This window comes from Peromyscus leucopus, chromosome 13 (assembly GCF_004664715.2).
Source record: "Peromyscus leucopus breed LL Stock chromosome 13, UCI_PerLeu_2.1, whole genome shotgun sequence".
Classification (NCBI taxonomy): domain Eukaryota; kingdom Metazoa; phylum Chordata; class Mammalia; order Rodentia; family Cricetidae; genus Peromyscus; species Peromyscus leucopus.
Genome location: NC_051074.1, coordinates 49130125 through 49154860, shown reverse-complemented (window position 1 = coordinate 49154860; position 24736 = coordinate 49130125). Strand labels below are relative to the sequence as shown.

Below are 24736 nucleotides of genomic sequence, written 5' to 3'. Positions count from 1 at the left end.
GATGGTATTCACCTGTAAACTCTCAGCTCTTGTGGAGTAGAGGCCAGAAGAGAAGGAGTTCAAGGCTAGCCTACACTACGTGAGATTTAAAAAACAAAAAACAAGCCAAGTGGGGCGGCGCACGCCTTTAATCCCAGCACTCGGGAGGCAGAGGCAGGCGGATCTCTGTGAGTTCAAGGCCAGCTTAGGCTACAGAGCGAGTTCCAGGAAAGGCGCAAAGCTACACAGAGAAACCCTGTCTCAAAAAACAAACAAAAAAAAAAGAAGAAGAACAAAACAAAACAAAAACCAACAGGTTGGGGAGTTGACTCAATGGATAAGACACTTACTGTAGAATCATGAGGACTGGAGTTCAAATACCCAAAACCCATACAGATTCAGGCAAGTGTGACAACCCACCTGTAATCCGTACAGTTAGAGCAAACATAGGGGACCCCTGACCAAACTGGCTAGGGAAACTAGCAGTGTAGGTGAGCTCTAGGTTCAACTGAGAGAGCCTGCCTCAGTGTATGAGGTAGAGATCAACTGAGGAAGACACCTGACATCACAGAGACAGCTGACCCGAGCTAGCGGAAGATCACGGACTTAGACTGATAGCTGGGGAGCCTGCATAAGTCAGAACTAGGCCCTCTGAATGTGGGTGACAGTTGCGTGGCTTGATCTGTTTGTGGAGTATGGGGGTCCACAGAGGCTTCCTAGGGAGACCTTACTCAAGGTCAGAGAGGCTGAGCTTGCTTTACCCAGGAGGGCTGCGTAATGGGATGATTTGACCATGGGCGTGTTTACCAGGTGTTCGGAAGGGTCTACACCTGGCTTTGATCTTGAACGGGGGAGGTCCTCACCCTTGGCAGTGTATAAAAAGTCCTTTAGAATAAAACTCTGGGCGGCCGGATACTGACCCGGGCCCTCCCGAAGCTATCCTGTGACTGTCTTTCATGCCATCTCTACCTATATTTCTATCTAATACTTCCTCATTTCTCTCCTCCCCACCCCCCAAAGACTCCTCCAACAGGTTGTAGCTGGACCCCGACAGTGGGGTTCCTGGCAGGGGGACCAGGACTGACCCCAGATGCGTGAACTGGCTTTTTGGCGCCACTCCCTATGGTAGGGTAACTTGCTCAGCCTTGATGCGTGTGTGTCCCCCGCCGCCGCCCCCCCCCCCCCCCCCCCGCAGGCCCTGCCTCAACTTGGTATGCCAGACTTTGTTGACTCCCCAAGGGAGGCCTTACCCCCTCAGAGGAGTGGATGGCGGGAACTGGGGCTGGAATGTAAAATGAAAAAAAAAATTTTTTTTAAATTAAAAAAAGGAAAAAGTATGTTATTTGGTGGTTGCCAAGGTGACTCTGGACAAAACGTCTGCCACCAAGCGTGACAATCTGAGTTCAGTCCCAAGGACCCGCACGGTGGGAGGAGAGACCCAGTCCCTGAAAGTGATCCCCGACCTCCACACACCCACCACGGCACTCCTGTGTGAACACACACACATAAACACTATTAAAAAAAATTAACTCTACTTCCCTTCTAATATTCTGTCTGCCATCCCCATCCCATCCAAACCTGAACCTGTTGAGATCAACTATTGGTTCCTCAACCACATTTACACCATTCAGTTCGGTGCTCCCAACAGTCAGTTACAAGTACAAATCACAGTTTGGATCTTTTGATAGACAAATTATACAGTATCTGCTACACAATACACACAAAGACCAGAGGTAGCGCTTACGTAACAACAAGCTGAACCTAACTTAGGAAGTCAGTGTCAGTGAGCGGCCAGAACCTCAACTCCCTCCCAAAGTCACCTGGAGGGTGATGCCACAGCTTAGACATCACTTTTGGAAAGTCAAGAAATACCCTTCCTTTAAGAACTTGAATATGGGGGCATGGTGGCACACGCCTTTAATCTTAGCACTAGAGGCAGAGAGATCTCAAGGTCAGCCTGGTCTACAGAGTGGGTTCCAGGACAGCCAAGGCTACACAGACAAACCCTGTCTCAAAGTGGAATATGGGGCTGGAGACTCGGGTGGTAGAGTGCTGGCCTGAGCCCTGGGTTTAATCCCCAGCACTACATAAAAACAAACGTGGTGAGATATGCTTGTAAAGCCCAGGCCTATCCCTAAAATCTCAGCACTCTGGAGATGGACACAGGAGGATCAGAAGTTCAAGGTTATGAGAGCCCGTCTAAAAGAAAAAAGAAACAAGCTCCAATGCTGCCAGAGCAGCGCAGTGGCCGCAAAACAAATGCTCAGCATGTGCAAGGCCAAGGTTTAACCCCCAGCACCGGAAAACAAGCTGGAAGGAAGAGAGAAGAGAGGGAGGGAGGGAGAGACACTACGCAGATGTCTGCGGCAGAAGAAATGGATGTTCGTTGGGCGGTGGTGGCGCACGCCTTTAATCTCAGCACTCGGGAGGCAGAGCCAGGCAGATCTCTGTGAGTTCGAGGCCAGCCTGGGCTACCAAGTGAGCTCCAGGAAAGGCGCAAAGCTACGCAGAGAAACCCTGTCTCGAAAAACCAAAAAAAAAAAAAAAGAAAAAAAAAGAAATGGATGTTCAAGTCCAAAATCGACCATGTCCTGTGTTATCTTCAACAAATCATTTACACTTTTGGAATCTCAGATTTCTCTGAAACAGGGATAACAGGGGTTATATCCTCAACAGGTTCTAAGGCTCCAAGGGCACCACACAGACTGAACTAAGGACCATGGCTAGCACGTGGTAAGCTCTGGAGAAACAGAAGTTATTCACAGATGTTAACTGTATGGCATGTTTCTGTCTTTTCACAATAACAAGAGATGCTCTATGTTTCTGGAGAAGAATACTCAACCGCACAGAAGCGTCAAATGCAGATTCTAAAGCCCCGTACAGTCTGGAACAATGAAATGAACTGTTCTACAGAGTCAGGGTATCAAACTTCACAAAGACAAAAAAACCAAAGTATTACTGTAGTTAGTAACACTGTATGAACTAATAGACCTAGCCACACACAAATGCACAGCAAAAATACGAGCTCTCTCTTTTTACCTTATTAGGGCAAAAGAAGAATTGAACTAAAATGTGTTGAGTTCCCCCAGAATGAGGGTGCCACCCAGGTAGAACAAGAATGATTACCCAAGAAAAAGGATGTGGAGCCAATCCCTAGTGGAGTGAAAGAGAAAAAGAGGAGTATGGTGGTATATTGCTTGTATATAAAAAATAAAAGCTTGCCTGAAGATCTGACAGAGCTAGCCACAGAGTTAGCCAAAGAGATCAGGCAGTGGTGGCACAGGCCTTTAATCCTAGCACTTGGGAGGCAGAGATGTGAACTCTGTGAGTTCAAGGCCACACTGGGCTACATGAGATTAATCCAGTCTAAAAGAGAAACAGCCAGGCAGTGGTGGCACACACCTTAACTCAAACACTTGGTTTCACACACCTTTAATCCCAGCACTAAGAAAGTTGAGACAGGAAGTGATATGGCTGGGCAGAGAAAGGAATGTAGGGCAGGAGGAGACAGGAACTCAGGTGTTTTCAGGCTCTTGCAGGCTATGAGTTGGTGAGTTAAGAGGTGGCTTGTTCTGCTTCTCTGATCTTTCAGCTTTTACCCTGATACCTGGCTCCGTGTTTTTTATTAAGACCAATTATCATTCATGCAACAGAGGGGAATGGGGGAAATCAATCAATCAGTTTCAGGGGCTAGCATAAACCAGATGTGCAGCTGGCACACACCTATAATCGCAGCACTCATGAGGCAGAGGCAGAAGGATCAGAAGTTCAAAGTCATCCTCAGCTATACGCTCAGTTATGGGCTAGCCTGGTGTACAGGAGACACTGACTCAAAACAAACATACAAACAAAAGTTCTACTTGCCCTAAAGGTCTGGGTCCTTAAGACAGGACCTATGTGAAAACAAATCTTTGAATGTTTACGTTCCGTGCCACTCATCCATCAATGAATCGTTCATGAAATTAATTCAAGTCTATGTGTAGATCTACTGGGTTTGTTTTTTGTAAGTTACCCTTGGGGCTGGTGAAATGGCTCAGTGGTAAAGACACTAATTACCAAGCCGAAGGGCCCGAGTTGCATCCCTGGAACCCATACAGCAGAAAGAAAGGACTCTTACAAGTTGTCTCTGGCGTCCACGTTTGCACAGTGGCACGAATGTGTGTACACGTGTACCCACTAGCAAACACACACACAATAAATGTAATTTTTGTTTTAATTTTTAAAAAATATCTTAGCCAGGGTTGGGGATTTAGCTCAGTGGTAGAGCGCTTGTCTAGTAAGCGCAAGGCCCTGGGTTTGGTCCTCAGCTCTGAAAAAAAAAAATCTAAGCCAGGGGGTGGTGGTACAGACCTTTAATCCCAGCACTCAGGAGGCAGAGGCAGAGGCAGAGGCAGAGGCAGAGGCAGAGGCAGAGGCAGAGGCAGAGACAGAGGCAGAGGCAGGTGGATCACTGTGAGTTTGAGGCCATCCTGGTCTACAGAACTAGTTCCAGGATAGTCAAGACTACATAGGGAAACCATGCCTCGGAAAAAGACAAGTAAGCGTGTGTGTGTGTGTGTGTGTGTGTGTGTGTGTGTGTGTGTGTGCGTGTGCGCGCGCGCGCGTATAAGTTAGTTTAAAAAAAAAGTTATTTCCTTGGCCAAGATGATGGTTCAGTGAATAAAGCACCTGCCAGACAAATCTGAAGACCTAAGTTTGAATCCCCAGAATCCCCAGAAAAGCCAGGTGCAGCACCACATCTGTAATCCCAACACTCTGACCAGGAGATGGAGGTGGAGACCACAGAGACCGGAGCTCTCAACCCAGCTAGCCTGGCAGGCACAAAGGGAAAAAAAAAGGAGACCCTGTCTCAAATTAGGTAGAAGGTGAGGACCTACACCCGAGGTCATCCTGTGATCACACATGTACCTGGAGTACGCACCTGCATTCACTCACGTGAATGTGTACACATGACTGTGCACACCTACATGCATACACAAACAGAGAAAAAAAATAAAAAGGCCTGAGTCACCATACCCCACTTCCTTTTGAAAACCTTTTCAGCCAGATGTGGTAGTGCAGACCTGTAATTCCAGACAGGGTCAGAAGAGGGGTCAGATCTGATGGAACTGGAATTGTAATTCCAGACAGGGTCAGAAGAGGGGTCAGATCTGATGAACTGGAATTGTAATTCCAGACAGGGTCAGAAGAGGGGTCAGATCTGATGATGGACTGGAATTACAGGTGGCTGTGAAACACCATGTGCGTGCTGAGAACAGAACCTGGGTCCTCTGCAAGAGCATTAAGTACTCTCCAACTATTGAGCCATCTCTTTCTCCTGCCTTCAAAAAAAAAAAAGAAAGAAAGAAAAGAAAAAGGTGGTGGGAGGTTGTTCTGTTTTGGTTTTTGTTTTTAAGTTTTCCTACCTTGTTAATCCCACTGACATCTTCAGTCATCCATCAGCTAGCTTTACTGCAATCCCCGACCTGCCATCCTCTGGGCTGGTCTCAAACTGTGGCTTCATGTTCATGCAACCCTCCTGCCTCAGCCTCCCAAGCACTAGGATTACAGGGTGAGCTGCCACACCTGGCACTCTGGTTTTTCTCAGAGACTTCTCTGTGCCCATCATCCACTGCTTTGAAAGTGACTTTCATAGCCAGATGTAGTGGTACACACCTTTAGTCCAGTACTTCGGAGGCAGAGGCAGGTAGATCTCTATGAGTTTGTGGCCAGCCAGGTCTCCACAGTGAGTTCCCAGACAGCCGTGGCTACATACTGAGACCCTGTCTTAAAAAACAACAGCAAAAAAGAAAGGGACTTTGAATCCCCCACTGAGGAGTCGTCTTCATTTTGCACTCCCAGACACCAGCCCACCCTTATTGCCTGTTGTCTGATCATTATCGCTTGAGCTTCTTCTCTGGTCTCCATTTTCAGAAGAGCAGCATCTCACCTCCACCCCTACCACAGGGAACCATTTGGTGCCAATTTTCACCTTTCTGCTGTCTCTGGAAGTGTTCATCACAAACCTCTTCCCTCGAGGCTAGCTAGTTTCCACAAGTTCCCACATGACAGAGGTTGGGGACAGGGAACTCGGGCTTTATTTCTCTTCAGTTGACAAAAATAATCAGCTGTTAGCGCCTCACTGCCAGTTTCTCCTCCACTCTGAATGTCTTGCAAAACATAAGAGGTGCAGTCCGCAACTAAGCCTCACCTTCCCTGCTGGTCGGAGGGCCCAACATACAGGCCTGGCTTTGCCCTGCAAGCATGAGGTGTGTTGGTTTGGTCCTCAGCTGTACCACCCCCTTGGTGGAGAGCTGTTCCCCTCACTGTGCCTGGACATGTGCTCAGCCACTGACTCCCACTGCCTCGCTGTGACATGGGGTCAGCACACTGACTTCCTCACTGCCTCGCTGTGACGCGGTGGTCAGCACACACTGACTTCCTCACTGCAGACACTGACTCCACTGCCTCGCTGTGACGCGGTGGTCAGCACACTGACTTCCTCACTGCAGACACTGACTCCACTGCCTCGCTGTGACATGGGGTCAGCACACTGACTTCCTCACTGCAGACACTGACTCCACTGCCTCGCTGTGACGCGGTGGTCAGCACACACTGACTTCCTCACTGCAGACACTGACTCCACTGCCTCGCTGTGACGCGGTGGTCAGCACACACTGATTTCCTCACTGCAGACACTGACTCCACTGCCTCGCTGTGACGTGGGTCAGCACACTGACTTCCTCACTGCAGACACTGACTCCACTGCCTCGCTGTGACGTGGGTCAGCACACTGACTTCCTCACTGCAGACACTGACTCCACTGCCTCGCTGTGACGTGGGTCAGCACACTGACTTCCTCACTGCATACAGACTCCCACTGCCTCGCTGTGACGTGGGTCAGCACACACTGACTTCCTCACTGCAGACACTGACTCCACTGCCTCGCTGTGACGCGGTGGTCAGCACACACTGACTTCCTCACTGCAGACACTGACTCCACTGCCTCACTGTGACGCGTGGTCAGCACACTGACTTCCTCACTGCAGACACTGACTCCACTGCCTCGCTGTGACGTGGGGTCAGCACACACTGACTTCCTCACTGCAGACACTGACTCCACTGCCTCGATGTGACGCGGTGGTCAGCACACACTGACTTCCTCACTGCAGACACTGACTCCCACTGCCTCACTGTGACGTGATGGTCAGCACACACTGACTTCCTCACTGCAGACACTGACTCCTCTGCCTCGCTGTGACGTGGGTCAGCACACTGACTTCCTCACTGCAGACACTGACTCCACTGCCTCGCTGTGACGCGGTGGTCAGCACACTGACTTCCTCACTGCAGACACTGACTCCACTGCCTCGCTGTGACGCGTGGTCAGCACACTGACTTCCTCACTGCAGACACTGACTCCACTGCCTCGCTGTGATGCGGTGGTCAGCACACACTGACTTCCTCACTGCAGACACTGACTCCACTGCCTCGCTGTGACGTGGGGTCAGCACACTGACTTCCTCACTGCAGACACTGACTCCACTGCCTCGCTGTGACGTGAGGTCAGCACACACTGACTTCCTCACTGCAGACACTGACTCCACTGCCTCGCTGTGACGTGAGGTCAGCACACACTGACTTCTTCACTGCAGACACTGACTCCACTGCCTCGCTGTGACGCGTGGTCAGCGCACACTGACTTCCTCACTGCAGACACTGACTCCACTGCCTCGCTGTGATGCGGTGGTCAGCACACTGACTTCCTCACTGCAGACACTGACTCCACTGCCTCGCTGTGACGTGGGGTCAGCACACACTGACTTCCTCACTGCAGACACTGACTCCACTGCCTCGCTGTGACGCAGTGGTCAGCACACACTGACTTCCTCACTGCAGACACTGACTCCACTGCCTCGCTGTGACGTGGGTCAGCACACTGACTTCCTCACTGCAGACACTGACTCCACTGCCTCGCTGTGACGTGGGGTCAGCACACACTGACTTTTGGGTTTCTTCAGTTGCTTTAGAGAAGGGAAACCTAGATAGATGTAAGTGCACTACCGTGGTTAACCAGAAGTAGTTTTAGAAAATACTCATAGGCGAGAAGTGGTAGTGCATGAGAGGCAGAGGCAGACAATCTCTGTGAATCTGAGGCCTGCCTGGTCTACATATCATGTTCCTGGCCAGTCAGGGCTTTATAGTGAGAACTGTCTCAAATGACAATTCAGGAGGCAGAGGCAGACAGATCTCTGTGAGTTCGAGGCCAGCCTGGGCTACAGAGCGAGTTCCAGGACAGCCAGCCAGGGCTACACAGAAAAAACCTGTCTTCAAAAACAAAAACAAAACAAAACTAAACTAAACTCTGTGTAGTAAAATACACCTGATGGGAAGAGTGAGTCGCTCAGCAAAGCACTTGGGGCTGCCAAGCAGGACCACCTGACTTCAATCCTCAGGACCACACACACACTCACACACACACAAACACACACAGTTTTTAAAATATTTTAACACCCGACAATAACAATCAAAATCATAAAATATTTATCATGTAAGCAATTTTTTTACAACACAATTACTCTTATAATAAATATCTATTTTCTAATTTTATCTTGTTTTGTTTTGCTTTTTGAAAGGGTCACAGACAGCCCAACCTGACCTGGACTCTCTATGTAATCAAGGATGACCTGGAACTTCTGATCCTCCGGTGTCTACTTCACAAGTATTGGGACTGTATGTGTGACATCATGACTGGCTGGCGCTTATGTGCGCACTTTCTGTGTGTGTGTGTGTTTGTGTGTGTGTGTGTGTGTGTGTGTGTGTGTGTGTGTGTACATGTACATGAGCTCACACATATGAAGGTCAGAGGACAACTTGTAAGGGGTCAGTTCTCCCATTCTCCATATGCATTCTGGGAATTGAACTCAAGATTATCAGGACTGGCAGCAAATGCCTTCTCCTATTGCACTGTCTGAACAGCCTTGAGACCCTATTTTCTAATTTTAAATAATCAACATGCTATAAAAGAAATTCTCATGCTTTTAGACTTAACAGTAAGAATTTACTTACTAAACACTAATGAGAAGACCATCACTTCCCAGAAGCCATGGCGGCTGTAACGGTAAGAGGTACAGCTTTTCCCCTTAGATAATTATAATCCACACATGAGTTATGTCCAAAAGAAAAAAAAAGTAAGGGGGCTGGAGAGATGGCTTAATAGTTAGGAGCACTCGGTACTCTTCCAGAGGACTTAAGTTTAATTCTCAGCACCCACATGGGACTAATAGCCACCTGTAACTCCAGTTCCAGGGGATCGGACACTCTCTCTGGCCATGCACACAGACAAGACACCAACACACAGTAAACCAAAGTAAATCAATCTGGGACGGGAGGGGAGGGGCGGGAAGGGGTGGGGAGGAAAAGAAAAGAGAAAAGGAAAAGGTACTTTAGGCAGACTTTTACAGCTCTGGACACCTAGGATCTCTCTGCTCTCACCAAGACTCAGAACAGACGGATTCATCTGCCCAGAACAAAGACTGAATTTCCCCTTCATTTCTATAGAGGGCCCTTTCTCCAGCCAGCCCTCGTCCAGTGTGTGTGTGTGTGTGTGTGTGTGTGTGTGTGTGTGTGTGTGTGTGTATGTATGTACATGTGAGTACAGGTGTTGTAGAGACCAAAGTGGAGCTTGTGGAGCTGGCGTACAGGAATGTGTGAACTACCCAACATCCACACTGGAAACTGAACTCAGTCCTCTGCAAGCACACGCCGCACACCCCGCACACCCCACACACACTCTCAACCACTGAGCCACCTCTCTAGCCCCACTACGCCTCCTTACAAATACAGCTCAGGCACCAGACATGGCATCCATCACACGCCTTTCATCTCAGCACTCAGGAGGCAGAGGCAAATGCTGTTTGGTCCACAGTCTACACTGGGATTTCTAGGCCAGCCAAAACTACAGTGAGACCCTGTCTCAAAAACCAACCAACCTCAGGACACAAATCCCCAACAGCCGAGCCAGTTTCTGCTCGTCGGAGGTCCTTTGGGTTGGTTCAGCTTGGGCACTCATCACAGTCTCTTTGTCAACTACCTGTCCTGTCCTCTTCCTTCCTGGAAAACAAGCTCCCCGAGGGCCGTTTCCTGAGCATTATCAAATCCCAATCAGTGAATGCTTAATGCAGAGACTTCTATAAAACTATTTCTGTAGCCTTGTGTAGATATGATGTGTATGTGTATGTGTGAGGGTGCACATGCGCCATAGCACACACGTCACAGCATGTGTATGGAGGGCGGGCAGGCGTCAGACTTCACCTTCTACTACACTTCATGCTCCAGGCCAGCAGGAGTTCTGGAGCAGTCTCCTGTCATTGCCTCCCATCTCGTCATGGAGTGTTTGGATCACAGTTACATGCCACCAAGTCTGTATTTAACATGGGTTCCAGAAACCTGAACTCAGGGCCTCGGGTTTGTACTTCCTAAATCATCATCCCAGCCCTCAATACAGAATCTTAATTGAAACTGAACTAATTTAAATAAAATCTAAACAAATAACAACTCTTATTTCAGCACATTTGTTTGGGGAGGGGGCGCATGGGTACCACAGCATGCACATAGACTCAGAGGATACTTCTAGGACTCTGATCTCTCTTTCCAACATGTGGATCCTGTAGAGGGGCCCCCAAAACAGCTTGACCACACAACTGCCATGACAGGCTTAGAAGCCCAGACACGGCTTCTGTGACAGGCTTACTGGCAGGCAACACCCAGACCCAGGAAAAGCCATAAGCTGACCTCACCCAAGAAGGGCCTGCATCTAAGGGGAAGTACCTGACATCCCAAACATTCCAACCATTAGATAAGGTGGCCAGATGTCCGTGAGTCTAGTACACACCTATTTCTGTTTTACAAATACCCCTAGACAAATGTCAGCCAATCAGGGTCCTGAACCCTGGAAACTCCATCACCCCAATCTCTGCTATGATGAAAACTCTACCCCACCTGAGCTCAGGGCTCTGTGTTCTCACCGCTGTGTCAGACAGACAGAGGGACCAAGCCCTGGAGCTTAAAGGTAATAAATAAAGGTCTTTTCTTTAACATGTGAGATTCAGCCTCCGTGGTGATCTTTTGGTCCCCGCAATCTGGGCATAACAGATCCCAGAAGTCAAACTCAGGTCCTCAGGCTTGGCAGCAAATCCCTTCACCTGCTGAGCCAGCTCTTCAACCCACTAAGAGTAACTCTTGTTTTGGGTTTGGGTTTTGGTTTTTCAAGACAGGGTTTCTCTGTGTAACAGTCCTGCCTGCCCTAGAACTTGCACTATTGACCAGCCTGGCCTCGAACTCACAGAGATCCATTTGCCTCTGCCTCCCAAGTGATTAAAGGCGTGTGCCGCCACCCGGCTAACAGTAACTCTTAATTCTGGGTTGTCTACTCAAAGTGTATAGCATATACTGCTATAATTAAGTAATGCTCCCTTTCTATTTTGAGGTTTGAGTCCAGGGCCTCATCTATGCTAAGCCAGGATAGTAACACTGAGCTATACTCGTGTGTAGCACGAATCTTAAAAGGTCTTATTAATTAAATCAAACCTAAGGCCAGTTATTGGGGTGAATGCTGGAAGATCAGAGAAGCAGAACAAGCCACAGCCACCTCACCTCGCCAGTTCCTCAGCTGATCCTGTCTCCTCAGACTGGAAACCTCTGAGTCCTCATCCAGAATGAATCTCAGCTGAACTGCTGCTCAAAAGCCTAAAAGCTTAACCAGCCAAAAGCTTCTAGTTTATGGTCTTCACGCCTTATATACCTTTCTGCTTTCTGCTATCACTCCCTGGGATTAAAGGCTTGAGTCACCATGCTTGGCTGTATCCTTGAACACACAGAGTTCCAGGTAGATTCCTGCCTCTGGAATGCTAGGATTAAAGGCGTGTGCTACCACTGCCTAGCCTCTATGTTTAATATTGTGGCTGTTCTGTTCTCTGACCCCAGATAAGTTTATTAGCATGCACAATATTTTGGGGGACACAATACCACCACACTCTTGGACCTTAATAATTCTTAAAAAGCACTAAATTGGTACTTCACAAAGTCTATATAATTACTTCTTACAGTCATAGTTAAATACCAAAAGAAAGTTGCATAAATTGGAAGCTTTACTGTTTTTTGAAGGGTTGGGGGTTGGGGTGATTTGGTAGTATAATACTCGCCTGGGTTATTCAGAGCCCAGCATCACAAAACGGTGGTGGCGGGAAATACTATTAGATTTCCTAATCATATTCATGGTGAGAAAAAGCTAGAACTAAGCTCTACTGTTTCATACAAGACAAAAAAATACTTCTTAAAAAAGATGGGGGGGGTGGCTCACACCTTTGTATCTCCCCCAGCACTCAGGAGACAGGCAGGAGGATCTCTGAGTTCAAGGCAGTCTGTCAATTCCAGCATAGCCTGGGCTACACAGGAGACCCTCTCTCAAAAAAACAAAAAAAGAACAAACAAAAAGATTGGGTATGGTGGAACTGTTATTGAGAACAGACAACAGTCACATTCCACAACAAACACATCTAAATATTGGAATTCAGAAGTGAGAAATATGGGATACATGTAAAAATCTTAATTTTTTTTTTCTTTAAGTTGCCAGGTATGGTTGTATTACCTGAATCACAGCAGGAGGCAGAAGCAGGATGTTGTCACAAGTTCACAGGCCAACCTGGTCTGCAGTGAGTCCCAGGCCAGCCAGGGAGACATGTAGGAAGGACTCTGCCTCCTCAGAACAACATAAAACTCCTTCTTGATGCTATATTCTGATATTAATTACATGGCTACAGCTCACTATTAGAGGAAAACAGACAATGAGTGAGGGGATGGGCAAGTTTTTAGGGAATGTAGCCACAAAACAGGACAAGAGCTCAAGTTCAGCCTGGTCTACAGGGCAAGTCCAGAACAGTCTGATCTACAGAGCCGAACTCCAGGATAGCCTGGCCTACAAGGCAAGCTCCAGGACAGCCTGGGCTACATAGAGACTCTGTCTCAAACTACAAACAAACAAAAGATCTGAACTCTTTTCTCTTTGGGGCATCGTGTCCCCTGTGTGGCACCTCTCCAGGTCACTACCCTTCCTTTAATTCTGTTTCAAAGGTGCGTTCACTTCACTGCACAGCATCTGTCCCTATTGGCATTGTAATTTTATATTCCACCACCTTTAAAGCACAGAGATCTACCAATGTCCAACTACTCTTTTTTTTTTTTTTTTTTTTTTTTGGTTTTTCGAGACAGGGTTTCTCTGTGTAGCTTTGCGCCTTTCCTGGGACTCACTTGGTAGCCCAGGCTGGCCTCGAACTCACAGAGATCCGCCTGGCTCTGCCTCCCGAGTGCTGGGATTAAAGGCGTGCGCCACCACCGCCCGGCCAACTATTCTTTTAAACTGGAACGAATGTGGACTTTGGGGAGCTCCGCTCAGGCCCACTCCTCCCATTCCAGACCCGCCCCCAACAAAGCCCACTAAGGGGCGGCTCCTCCCCCTGAGATGCCTGAGACCACGCCTACAGGCTATTTAAGAGGGCCCATAGCCTTGCCGTGTGGTTTCTCCTCTTCCCCTGGGACCACCTGGGAATGTTCTGCTCAGATTAAATCTGGACTTTAATTCGGCCTGATCTGATTCACTGCATCGGAGGAGTTACACACACACCCGGGGTGGGGGTGGGGGTTACTTATCAGTAAGTTCTTGTAATATCAGTTTTCTAACAAATTAATACAGACGAGAATATTTACTTATCCAGGAGTGGCCACTACTGTGCTAAACTCAGTCTCCTACTTCAGCCTTTAAACTTCAAGGTTTTCTTTTACTTGAACTTTTAGAAATGAATTTGAAGGGCTGGAGAGATGGCTCCAGGGTTAAAAACACTGGCTGTTCTTCCAGAGGACCCAGGTTCAATTCCCAACACACACATGGCAGTCCACAACTGTCTATAATTCCACTTTCAGGAGATCTGACTCCCTCAAACATGTAAAACACCAATGCACATTAAAAAATAAACAACTTTTAAAAAAGAATAAAATGAATTAGAGTTTAATTGATCAAGAAAAAATAAATCTAGCTAATTAGAATATACTAATTTTAATGTAGTAAAACTTCACTGAAGATGAAAATATATCAACCGGTATGACTGAAAGAGAAAACTGCCCTTCTCCCAAAAATATAAAGTCATAATCAAGTGCAAACCAAAATAATTTAAAAAGAAAGTAAGTGCTTACCAAATACTTGGTATGTGCCCAAGACTCCTCAAAAGGCAAGTGTACCAAAAACTTCACATAATGAATTTAAATTAATGAAGTGGCCTTACCTGACTTATGAGAAAGGTTAGGGGCAGTTTATGCAGCAGAGAAACAGATCATTCATTGCCTCTGGGAGGATCAGGGATGGGGCTCCAATCTGGTCAGTTTTCTCATCTGTAAAAGGAAGATAATTGTATGTACCTCATTGAGTTGCTTAGCAGAATTAAATTAGGTATTTCAAGAACCCATGCTTAGCATGGTACCCAGCACATAGTAATCACTTAACGTTAACTTCTATTAGAAACAGTAAGTGGTAGTTTATTAGTATTATCATTTTCATCTCCAATCTGCAGGGCTAAAATGCCCTCTACCAGCTGCCAGTGGTTTCTGAACGGTGCAGTATAATTCTCTACTAATTCAGGCCCTCCTACCTCCTTGGGGCTAGAGTTATAGAATATACAGAGAAGTTTCTCCTGCGAGCCACATTAAAAATCCACATCTAAAAAAAAATGGTTTCTACATCTGTAAAGAGCACTTAGGTATTGATTCTCTTCAGACAGAAAACACTAACAGAAGCCAGGCCTTTAACCTCAGCACTTAAGAGGCAGAGGCAGGTGCGTCTCTGTGGATTCGAGGCCAGCCTGGGCTATATGGTAAGGTCCAGGGCAGCCAGGGCTACATAGTGAGACTCAGTCTCAAAACAAAGCAACAGGCGGAAGAGTGTTTGGGGTCTGGGGGACGTTGTTTCTTCCCTAGCACGTGGCAAGCTCAGCTTTGATTCCCTAGGAGCCCTGGAGTGCAGGCACATGCACACGTGTACACACTTGCACACACTTGAATGATTTGGTTAGAACATTCATCAGCTCCAGTTAATAATTCTTTACCACAAATGCTTACTGAATCCCTGCCTGTGTCCCGACTACTGCAGAAAATCCTACACTCCAGAAAGGAGAAAAAGGTAGTGGTGGCTAAACTCTGTTCTAAGATTCCTCGCTTCTAAGAATCGGAAACAAATGGCTCTTCTGCTACTGAATCCATCCACTTTTCCTTTCTCTTACTTGGATTCTCGGGAGCAGGTGGAGCCACTCACTCTTGGAAATCTCTCTGTCTCCAGGCCTCAGTCAGTAGCCTCCCCTCCCCTGCCTCCACACTCAGCCAGCGTTGCTAGCCAGGCTTCTTTTGATTTTACTTTATAGTGGCACATGATGAAAGGCCTATGGTGGGGCAGAAGTGGACCACGGGCAGACCTCAGCAAACTTTGCTCTTCTGAAGGACCCAACTCCAACAAGTTTCAGCAAGTTACTGAATTAAACAAAAAAAAAAAAAAAAAAAAGCAGACCTCACAGGTGTGGTGGCTCACACCTGTAATCTCAATACTAGGGAGGTTGAGGCAGGAAGATTGCTGTGAACTCAAGTCTGTCAATTCCGGGCCAGCTAGAACTTGTGTAAGATACTGTCTCAAAAAAGACAACAGAGGCTGGATGGGAAGGTGGCTACAAGTTCAAGGCCACCCTAAGCTACATGAGACCTTTTCTCAACAAAACAAAGAAACTAAAAATTGAAATCCAGTCCTACATCCAGACCTTCCAAATTTTCAGATTTAAAATTCCTCACAAAATTTAATATTTTTAGGACAGCTGCTGGTTGGAATTTCTAAACATTCACAACCAAGTTATTTTATAATCTGTTCCATCTATAAAGTCACTAAGTTATACACAATAGTGTAAGTCATACAAAAGCATTTCCAGGGCGTTTATTGTCATTTTTAATGTGTATCTGACTCCAGATTTCAAACCTACCATTTGGCTGCCCTCTGAGGACGCCTCCCACCCCGCCTGCACCTCCATGCAGACACACTTTTGGGGCCTCTTACCCTATAAGCGGCCTCTGCCACCTCCCTGGCTCACAGCCACCTTAGTTCAAAACCCTCCTCACGGTCTTCTGGGGAGCTGCCTCACTGGAATTCCATCCATCCTGCCCCCTTTTATTATACCTACTCTTTATACAACTCCAACCGCTTTATTTTAAGTAATGTACTTGGCCAAAGACCCTCAGAGTCACTAGTAAATTTAAAAGAAACCCACACTCCTTACCCTAGCAGAGAAACTTGAGTCTCCACTTAGCATTTACACCACCACTCCCCATGGTCCAAGGCCACAAAGAACCCCAATTTGCAACACAGAGCACTCTATTGTCCCTAGGCATTTATTCATACTTGCAGGTCCCACCTCCTGAAATACCTAACTCCTCCCATTTGCTTAGAGGAGAAACCGCCGATGCAAAGCCCTCAGGAAAGCCCTGCCTAGACCAGAGCAGAAAAATAGGTTTCCTTCCTCCGGGTTAGCTCATTCCAAATCATTCAGTGTTGTAAATAACAGTTTTCTAAGTCTTCTTCACCACCATACTGAAGTTCTGTGATGGGGTGGGGGTGGGGGGGGAGAGAAGGAGCTACCTAGAGCCATAGCTTGGTTGCTTGGTAGAGCGCTCACCAACAGCCCCAGAAGTCCTGGGTTCAATAACCAATAAAGGGCACCTCATAAATAATGGTGCACGCCTAAAATCTCCACTCTGGAGGTTCAGAAGTTCAAGGTCATACTTCCTGCAGGAGACTTTTTTTTTTCCCCCCTCGAGACAGGGTTTCTCGTATAACTGCTGTGGCTGTCCTGGAACTCACTTTGTAGACCTGGCTGGCCTTGAACTCATGGAGATCCACCTGCCTCTGTCTCCAGAGAGTTGGGATAATAGGTCTGTCTTTCTTTTTAAACTGAAACAAGCAAACAGAAAAAAAGTTTTTGTATTGTCAGGCTAGGCGCTGCCACAAGCCAGCTGATCTGATAAAGGAACAAGCACTGGAGTCAGTGACTCCTGTCACCTCCTCAGGTCACTCCAGAGTCAGCCTACCAATGCCACACACTACCCAGGCCTTCAAAGCCACAAATCTTAAGTCCTAATCTTAAGGACAGTCAGGCATAGAGGATGTCAAGTTCAAATTCACCTCAGTAGTAGAGACTGCAAGGCCCTGGGTTCAATGGTTAGTACCATGGAAAGAAAACACAAATTAAAGGAGCAAACCAAATCACACTACTTTACCATTCTAAAGTGCAAAGCCTGTTTCCATAGCCACACCACAGAACAGCTAAGATCAGTGCTGCTTCACTGATGAAGACACTCCGACTACTTTTGTTTCTTTGAGACAAAGCCTCACTCGGCTCCAAGCTGGCCTAAACTCACTGCAGCTCTGGCTGACATCCAACTCTTGATCGTCCTGCCTCGGCCTCCCAAGTACTAGATTGCACGTGTTACCAGTCCCAGCCTGAAGCTAAGATTAATAAAATCAACTTTAGGGGGCTGGAGAGATGGTTCAGTGGTTAGAGCACAGGCTGTTCTTCTAGAGGAACCAGATTCAACTCCCAACACCCACATGGCAGCTCACAACTGCCTGTAACTCCAAGATCTGACACCCTCACACAAACATACATGCAGGCAAAACATTAATGCTCATAAAATAAAAAATAAATAAAAATAAAAAAATAAAATAAATTTAAATTTTGTTTGACTATTTTTATTTCTAATCACGAGCGTGTGCGTGTGTGTGTGTGTGTGTGTGTGTGTGTGTGTGTGTGTGTGTGTGTATTTGGTCTGTGTGTGGGTTTGTGCACCTCAGAGGTGTCTCTGAGCCCCAGGATCTGAAGTTACAGTCATGAGCCATCAAATGCATATATGCTGAGAATAGAGCTTGGACCCTCCTGGAGAGCAGCAGCACAAATAACCACTGAGCCATCTCTCCAGCACCGTTTTGATTTTGAAGTGTCTATGTGTTGGATGTATGAATGTATGAATGCTTAAGAGCCCAGAAGAGGGTACTATTAGGTCACCTGGAGCAGACAGTTGTGAGCCACCCAATGTGGGAACCAAACTTGAGTTTTCTGGAAGGGCAACAAATGCTCTTAAGTACTGAGCCATCTCTCCAGCCTGCCTTTTAAAATAATGGTTATTTTTATTAATATTATCATTACTATAAAGGTCTACCCATGGAGCCCTAGAACTCTCTATATAGACCAGGCTGGCCTCAAATGCAGAGATCCACCTGCCTCTGCCTCCCTAGGATTAAAAGTGTGTGCCACCATTGCCTGGCTTAGAATTTATTTTGATTTTGATTAATAAGATTAGCTTTAGGGGCTGCCAAGGTGGCTCAGCAGGTAAAGGCGCTTGCTGCCAATCCTGACAACCTGAGTTCAATCCCTGGGAGCCACCTGGTGGAATCAGAAAACTTGACTCCTGCAAGCTGTCCTCTGACCTCACATGCATGGTGTGCCATAAACACACACACACACACACACACACACACAATACAACAACATAAAAGAAAGATTAATTTTAATTATAAGGTGTCATATCACTAGGATTAAAGACCAATTTGACTCTAAAGCCCCAATTTTTAACCAATACGATAGTCTTACACAACTGCTACCTTCAAGGTTCTGAGCTTATGCTGTGTGCACACTCAGACAAAAACAGAAAGGCACGAAAATGTTATCATCCTGAGTGGGATGGACACTCCAAATATAGTATGAGTATGGACTATTTTTAGTAACGGAAAAAGCAAACAAACAAGATGTTACTTAGATGGTGTTACTAAAGAACACAAGGTGGGCTAGAAGAACCATCAAATCCTTATAGCAAGGAATTGTATTCCCCTGTCCTGTTAAAGAAATCAAAGATTAAGGAAAAATAGGATCAGAGCAGAGCTCAACCCAAAGCCTGGTTCCAACCAAGTATGGCTGGATGATGGCATGATACAATGATCTCATGTGGGTTTTCCTGAGAGGGTTGGGGGTGGGGTTAGCAGGGTCATACTATATAACCAGGTTGGCCTTGAACTTGAAATCCTCTGGTCCTGGAATACAGGCGTCCACTGCCATCCTGCCTAAGAATTAGTTTTACGTGTAAACCACAGCTGGGATGGTAGCATACATCCCTAAGGCCAGCACTCAGATGCAGGAAGGTCACAGTGAGTCAGTGGCCAGCCCAGTCTAAGCAGTGAGACCCTGTCTCCAAAATAAATATAAATAACAAGTAAATCACACTGTGTGAAAGAGTTAGAACCAAGTGGTCGGTCACCTTAAATCAGGGAAGGAAAAGCAGGAAGCCTAACATTTTAACTTCAGTTTCTCCCAAATCTCAAAATGGCCAGGAACACTGTCTCAAATTGGCCTTTCCATGGGCCCCTGGGAGGCGCTCAGAGCTGATGCAGTGAGAAGCTGTGTCTTGGACCACTTTGAGAACACACTGTATCTATCCACCCTACAGTACATCCAGTGCAGCCTCGGGCCTGTCTCACCTTCACAGGGGACCAGTGTGCAAAGAAGCTGTCTCCAGACACAAATGGCCAGGCTTTCCAGAACCTCAACCCCTGTTCCAAACGGAGATGCCGAGAGCTAACCCGAGAAGACCTCCCACAAAGGGAATCCAAGTGTTTGGTTGAACTGGCACTGTCAAGTGCTCAGGCTGCACACTGTCCATCTAACTTAAAATTTTCAAACCTCCAAAAATCAGCAGCAATGAGAGCCAGGCTCGGAAGTCAAGAGCACTCCCTGGCTGCTCTGTCAGAGGACCCAGGGTTCACTCCCAGCACCCAGGTGGTGGTGGTGTACAACCATCTGGGTTCCAGGGGAGCTGACACCCTCTTCTGGCCTCCTCAGGCACAGCACCCACATGGTACGCAGACACACCTGCAGGCCAAACACCCATACACAACATAAAATAAAATTTTAAAAAGAGCAGCAATATGATTTTCTACAAAGAAAAAAAAAACAATGGTGATGAGATACTCAAATTTCTTTATAAAATCTTTTAGAGAAAAGAAAAGTCGATTATTTCAGACATACAAATTAAACATCTACTTTTTAAACAAAACGACTCATAGTGAAAGAGACAGTCCCTTTCAATTTAAAACTATTCAGTATGTTCCCAGGAAGTGTCTTATTAGTTTGAAATAAAATTAACTTTTAAAACATCAAATCTACCATTTCTTCAGGAATAAAATAGCCCATGAGTGGGTTACAAGAGTGAATTAAAATGTTTGGGACAGGATGGGGAAAAAAAACATTAAACTTTCAGTATTTGTACATAATACAGTTTTTGAAACGCTAAGAATATGAAGCTGATGATAAGCATTAAACATACTGATCTCATGGGAGAGAGATGGCTCAGCAGTTAAGAGCACTGACTGATGCTCCAGAGTTCAATTCCCAGGCTGTCTGGTGTCTGATCTCGCCAGAATACATACATACACACACACACACACACACACACACACACACACACGAGTTTGAGTCCAGCCTGGTCTATAGAGTGAGTTCCAAGATAGCCAGGACTACACAGAGAAACCCTGTCTCGAAGAAAAAAACAAAAACAAAAAAATTACAAAATAGCAAGATTTCTTTCAACTTTTAAAATATCCTGGGAAAAGGGGACTCAGAATGATTTTTCTTCTACACAGTTTGCTCTGAAAATAAGGGCCACAACAGGAATAATGGTTTTGCTACACACATACATGAAATGCCCTAGTCAATAAGCAATTTCAATTAATCAATAATGATAAAACAACCATTACATGTAATTTGCATTCTGATACCAAATCCATACCATCCATCTTCAAATATCAAGACTTTCTTGGGCACAAGTCTAAATGGCTGGTCATCTAACACTGTGAGAAAACAGAGTTCTATTTTAGCCAGACAAAAGCAAAGGATCCTTGGTAAGAATCATGTAAGGAGCCTCAGTGTGAGGCCTCACAGGAGCCAGGGCTGACCAAGTCAGGGATTACCCCCGTGGCTCTGCAATTGACAGGCAATTTTTCACTACCACTGCTCTGTGGGCTGAGTGATCAGAACGTGGTCTGCCTGTGCCAGCAATCTCCAGCAAGCAAGCAACCAAGCAGGACACACACACACACACACACACACACACACTGACCCAAGGGGCGGGGGGGGGGGGGGACATGAATAAAAGAGGTCAACTGAACTCTTCACTCATGCCCACGATGGGGCTGGAGGTGGCAGGGCCATGTACATTGCAATTTCAACACTAAACGACAACCAGGAGGTGGTCAGTGGTAGCCCAGCCGACCTTCGAAGAGAAGGAAATCTAGATTTGGAAATTTGAGTTTACTACACAAGAGAAAAAAAAGTTTCAGAGTTGATGGCACCGAAGCCTGAACCAAAATCGAGTTCGTTTGCAGGGTAGGCCAAAGCCAAAGTCTATGTTCAGCTCGCAGACCCCTGAGCTGTAGCCATCACAACTTTTAAGTTTCCTTAAACGCCCCCTTTTTCTAACTCCAGACAAGCACCTAAGGATATCGCACAAAGCTAAACAGTTAGCATCAGGACAAACCAAGCATTGCTCCTGAAAACTGCAGGTAGGACCTTACTTCAAAAGCCGCCCTGCCCCTCCAGTTCCTTCCTCCCAATTTTGAATTGCTCTGCAACGTCTGTCTGTCAGCCGAGGTGTCGTGTCCGTCCCCCGTCCCCCCCTTCACCTCCTCGTGGCTTCAGTTTCTGAGTTGGTTTAACCGGACGGTGACCAAATCAGAGGGGGGGGTGGAGGGGGGAACTCCTGCAACCTGGAGGCTAGGGGACACTGGCTGCTCCAGAAGCCTGCCCGGTCCTGCCCCTCTCCCTGACAGTTTGCACTCTGAGATCCCTACTGCCCGGAGCTGTCCAGAAAGAGGGATCTGGAGACCCAAAGGAGTCAGGGAGGAAAGGTTGGGGAAGGGGGGGGTGTAATACATGAACAAGCAACACCCTCACCGCTGTTCCATGGGGTACGGAATTAAAAAAGAGAGAGAGAGAGAGAGAGAGAGAGAGAGAGAGGGAGAGAGGGAGGCCGCCGGGCCAAGACCGTGCAGTAGGAGCAGCACCTGAATCCACCTCCTCCCTTCCCACCCCCCAGAGCCCAGTCACTAACTAATAACGCGAAAGGGGGAAAAGAAAAGAAAAAAAAAAATCCCTTGAAAACTTTTCCAAACCGGAAGAGAAGGCTTCTCCCCGGGCCTGGGAGCTCTTGGGGGGGGGAATGGGCTGGAGTTGGCAGCCCCGGAGGGGGATCGCGGGGAGTGGGGTGGGGCGCGGGCGAGGGGTGCAGGGGCGGAGTACCTTGAATGGACAGGAACTGGCAAAGAGTTTTCCAGCCAGCCGAGTGCTCTCCCCCCTCCCCGACGCCCTCGGGGGGTCCCCGGCGCTAGGACCGGGGCTCCCCGGAGAGAAGGCAACCCCCAATTCGGGCCTAAGAGGAAACTTTCCGGGCCGCGGCTGCACCTGACTTCTCGCCGCCCCTCCACCCCACGCCCGCCAGGCCGCCCGCCCCGCCCCGGCCAGGCCGTCCGGAGCGCCGCGGAGTGGGGGGAATAAATCAACCCAACAGTTACCGGAATCCCGGGGACCCCGTCTGCGCGATGCCCGGGGGGGGGACGGGGGACGGGAGGGACGGAGCGGCCGCACACTCTCCACTCTCTCAAGGCCCCGCCGTCCCGGTCCCCGCCGCCCGCCCGGCCTTCCGCCCCGCGGGAGAGCCTGGGGCCGGCGCAGGATGCAGCCCCGCCGCGCCGCCCGCCCGCCCGCCCCGAGGCCCCGGGGGACCCCAGGGGCGCGGGAGGCCTGTGGCGCGGGGGCAGGGCGCGGCCGCCGCGGGCCCGAGGCCTAGGGCGTCCGTCCCCCTCCCCTTCCCGCAGCCCTCCCCAGGCCCGGCCCGCGCAGGCCGCGCTGCTCGCCGCGCTCAGTCCGCCGCCGCCGGAACCCCCGCCGGAGCTGCCCCGAGGGCGTCCCCGAGGCCCCCCCCCAGGTCTCCCACCCCGGGCCCCCAGCCACCCCAGCGCCGGCCCCACTCACCCTTTCATTCTCCGCCCGCGGCCTGGCGTGGGCCGGCGAATCCCCGGCCTCACGTAAGCGCGCTCGCCGCCCGCCCTGCCTGCGCGGCCCAGCCCGCCGCCCTACGGGAGCCCGGGGATGTGGGCCGGGCCTGGGGCCGCCTCTGCTTACCTTTCAGCTGCCTTTTTTTTTTTTTTTTTTTTTTTTGTTTTTTTTTTTTTCTCCCTCCTCCTCCTTCCTCCCTCCCCCCCCCTTCTCCCTCGGCTGGGCTGACAGATCAGAGAGGCGCTGGCAGTGGACTAGGAAGCTCGGCTGGTACTGCTCCCCCCCCTGGGCTTCAGCGAGAGTCTTTGCCTGTCGAACAAGAAGGGGTGAGGATCATATTTTTATTTTGGAAACTAAAAAGTGCTCCCGGGGTCGGCGATCGTGAAGGGGAAATCCCTGAATGTACTCTCCAGCCAAGAAGGCAGGGCTGCCCGCCTGCACGGGAAGAGGCGGCAGCCTCCTACAGCACCACTACAGGCACTGCGAGGACATAGCACCACAGCGCAGTTCCTCTGCCCTCCGAAACGACAACTTTCCTACCATCTTGGAGGCAGAGAGCTAACAGGGGCCAAGGGGAAAAGTGCACCGGCTCCGGAGAAAGTGCAAATTTCTACCTCGCCTCTCCGGGGTGGGGGAAAAAAAAGTCCACACTCGCGGGCTACACCGGCGCCTAAGGGTTGGAAAAGCTGGGATGGAAACAGAATCGAGTTCACTCGCCCCGTAGAGGGGGGAATGTCTGTCTCTGCACCTTCTGATGGCAAGAAATCTTGACAAGACACAGGTTTTACGATATTATCGTTGCTTTCCGTTTTAACTTTTTTTTTTCTTTTCCGTGATGGTGACAGTGGTAGCTTCATGTTTTTCTTTTTTCCTCCAGGCTAATAATGGTTTTTTTCTTCTTCTCTATGGCAGGTCCAAGTTCTGTATCTGCTGGTTAGTGTGTAAATTGGCACTTCAGAGACGTCAAGGTCACTTTATTGTGTTTATTTCATTGCCCGTTTATATTGCATGTATGCGTGTTTGTGTTCTCGTGTGTTGTAGTGGAGATTCTGTGGTTTTGGTATCCACGAAACTGAGGGCGCAGCAAGTCAACTGAAAAGGGATGTCTTTTGTCTTTTCTCAAAGCAGTGGAAGTAAAACCTATTGACTGTCCAGAAAGGCCTAATACAGCTGTTTATTTTTCACAGTGCAAATTAAAGCACTGTGTATTTAAACTCTCCTTACAGCAGACCAAGCCTGTGATGGTCTGTCTGCCCGAGAAGAAAGATTACTCCTGTAAACCTAGCAGTAGATTGAAAGATGCTTTGGATTTTCTTTAAGTAAAGTTATTTATTAAGAATTACATTTAGGATTGCACTTGTGTTATTTTCTTTGTCTGTATAGATAATTTAATGTTCGGATCTTTGGTGCATTACACAGAGTTCTCTCTGCTTCTCACAACACAGAATTGAGGGGTGTGTTTATTCTTCCTGGTGTTGAAATGTTCAGAACTTCCAGTGTGGTGCCAGCCTGTTGAGTAACTTCATAGACTGCAAGGATGTCGTGAATTTTGTTTTTTTAAGAATTGATTTATTTTTTATTGTATGTGCATTGGTGTT

General features: G+C 48.0%; 1 protein-coding gene and 1 long non-coding RNA gene across 6 annotated transcripts in view; one reads left to right on the top strand and one right to left on the bottom strand.

The window, feature by feature from the left end:
• Ino80d (INO80 complex subunit D) overlaps positions 1–23278 on the bottom strand; it is a 73242-nt gene extending 49964 nt beyond the window's left edge. For 2 of the 5 annotated variants that reach the window (XM_028891317.2, XM_037210349.1), the window contains exons 1-2: positions 23115–23277; positions 14295–14400 (exon numbers count right to left, since the gene is read on the bottom strand). The gene's annotated coding sequence lies outside the window, so the exon portion shown is untranslated. Of the gene's footprint in view, positions 1–14294; positions 14401–22382; positions 22574–22654; positions 22817–23114 lie in introns of those variants that run through there. The other 3 variants (XM_028891322.2, XM_028891318.2, XM_028891319.2) reach the window with 3 other exon arrangements.
• LOC114708215 lies at positions 23023–24482 on the top strand. Its single transcript, XR_005092669.1, has 2 exons — positions 23023–23167; positions 23370–24482. It is a non-coding gene; the product is annotated as an uncharacterized LOC114708215 (long non-coding RNA).
• Positions 24483–24736: the final 254 nt, after the last annotated feature.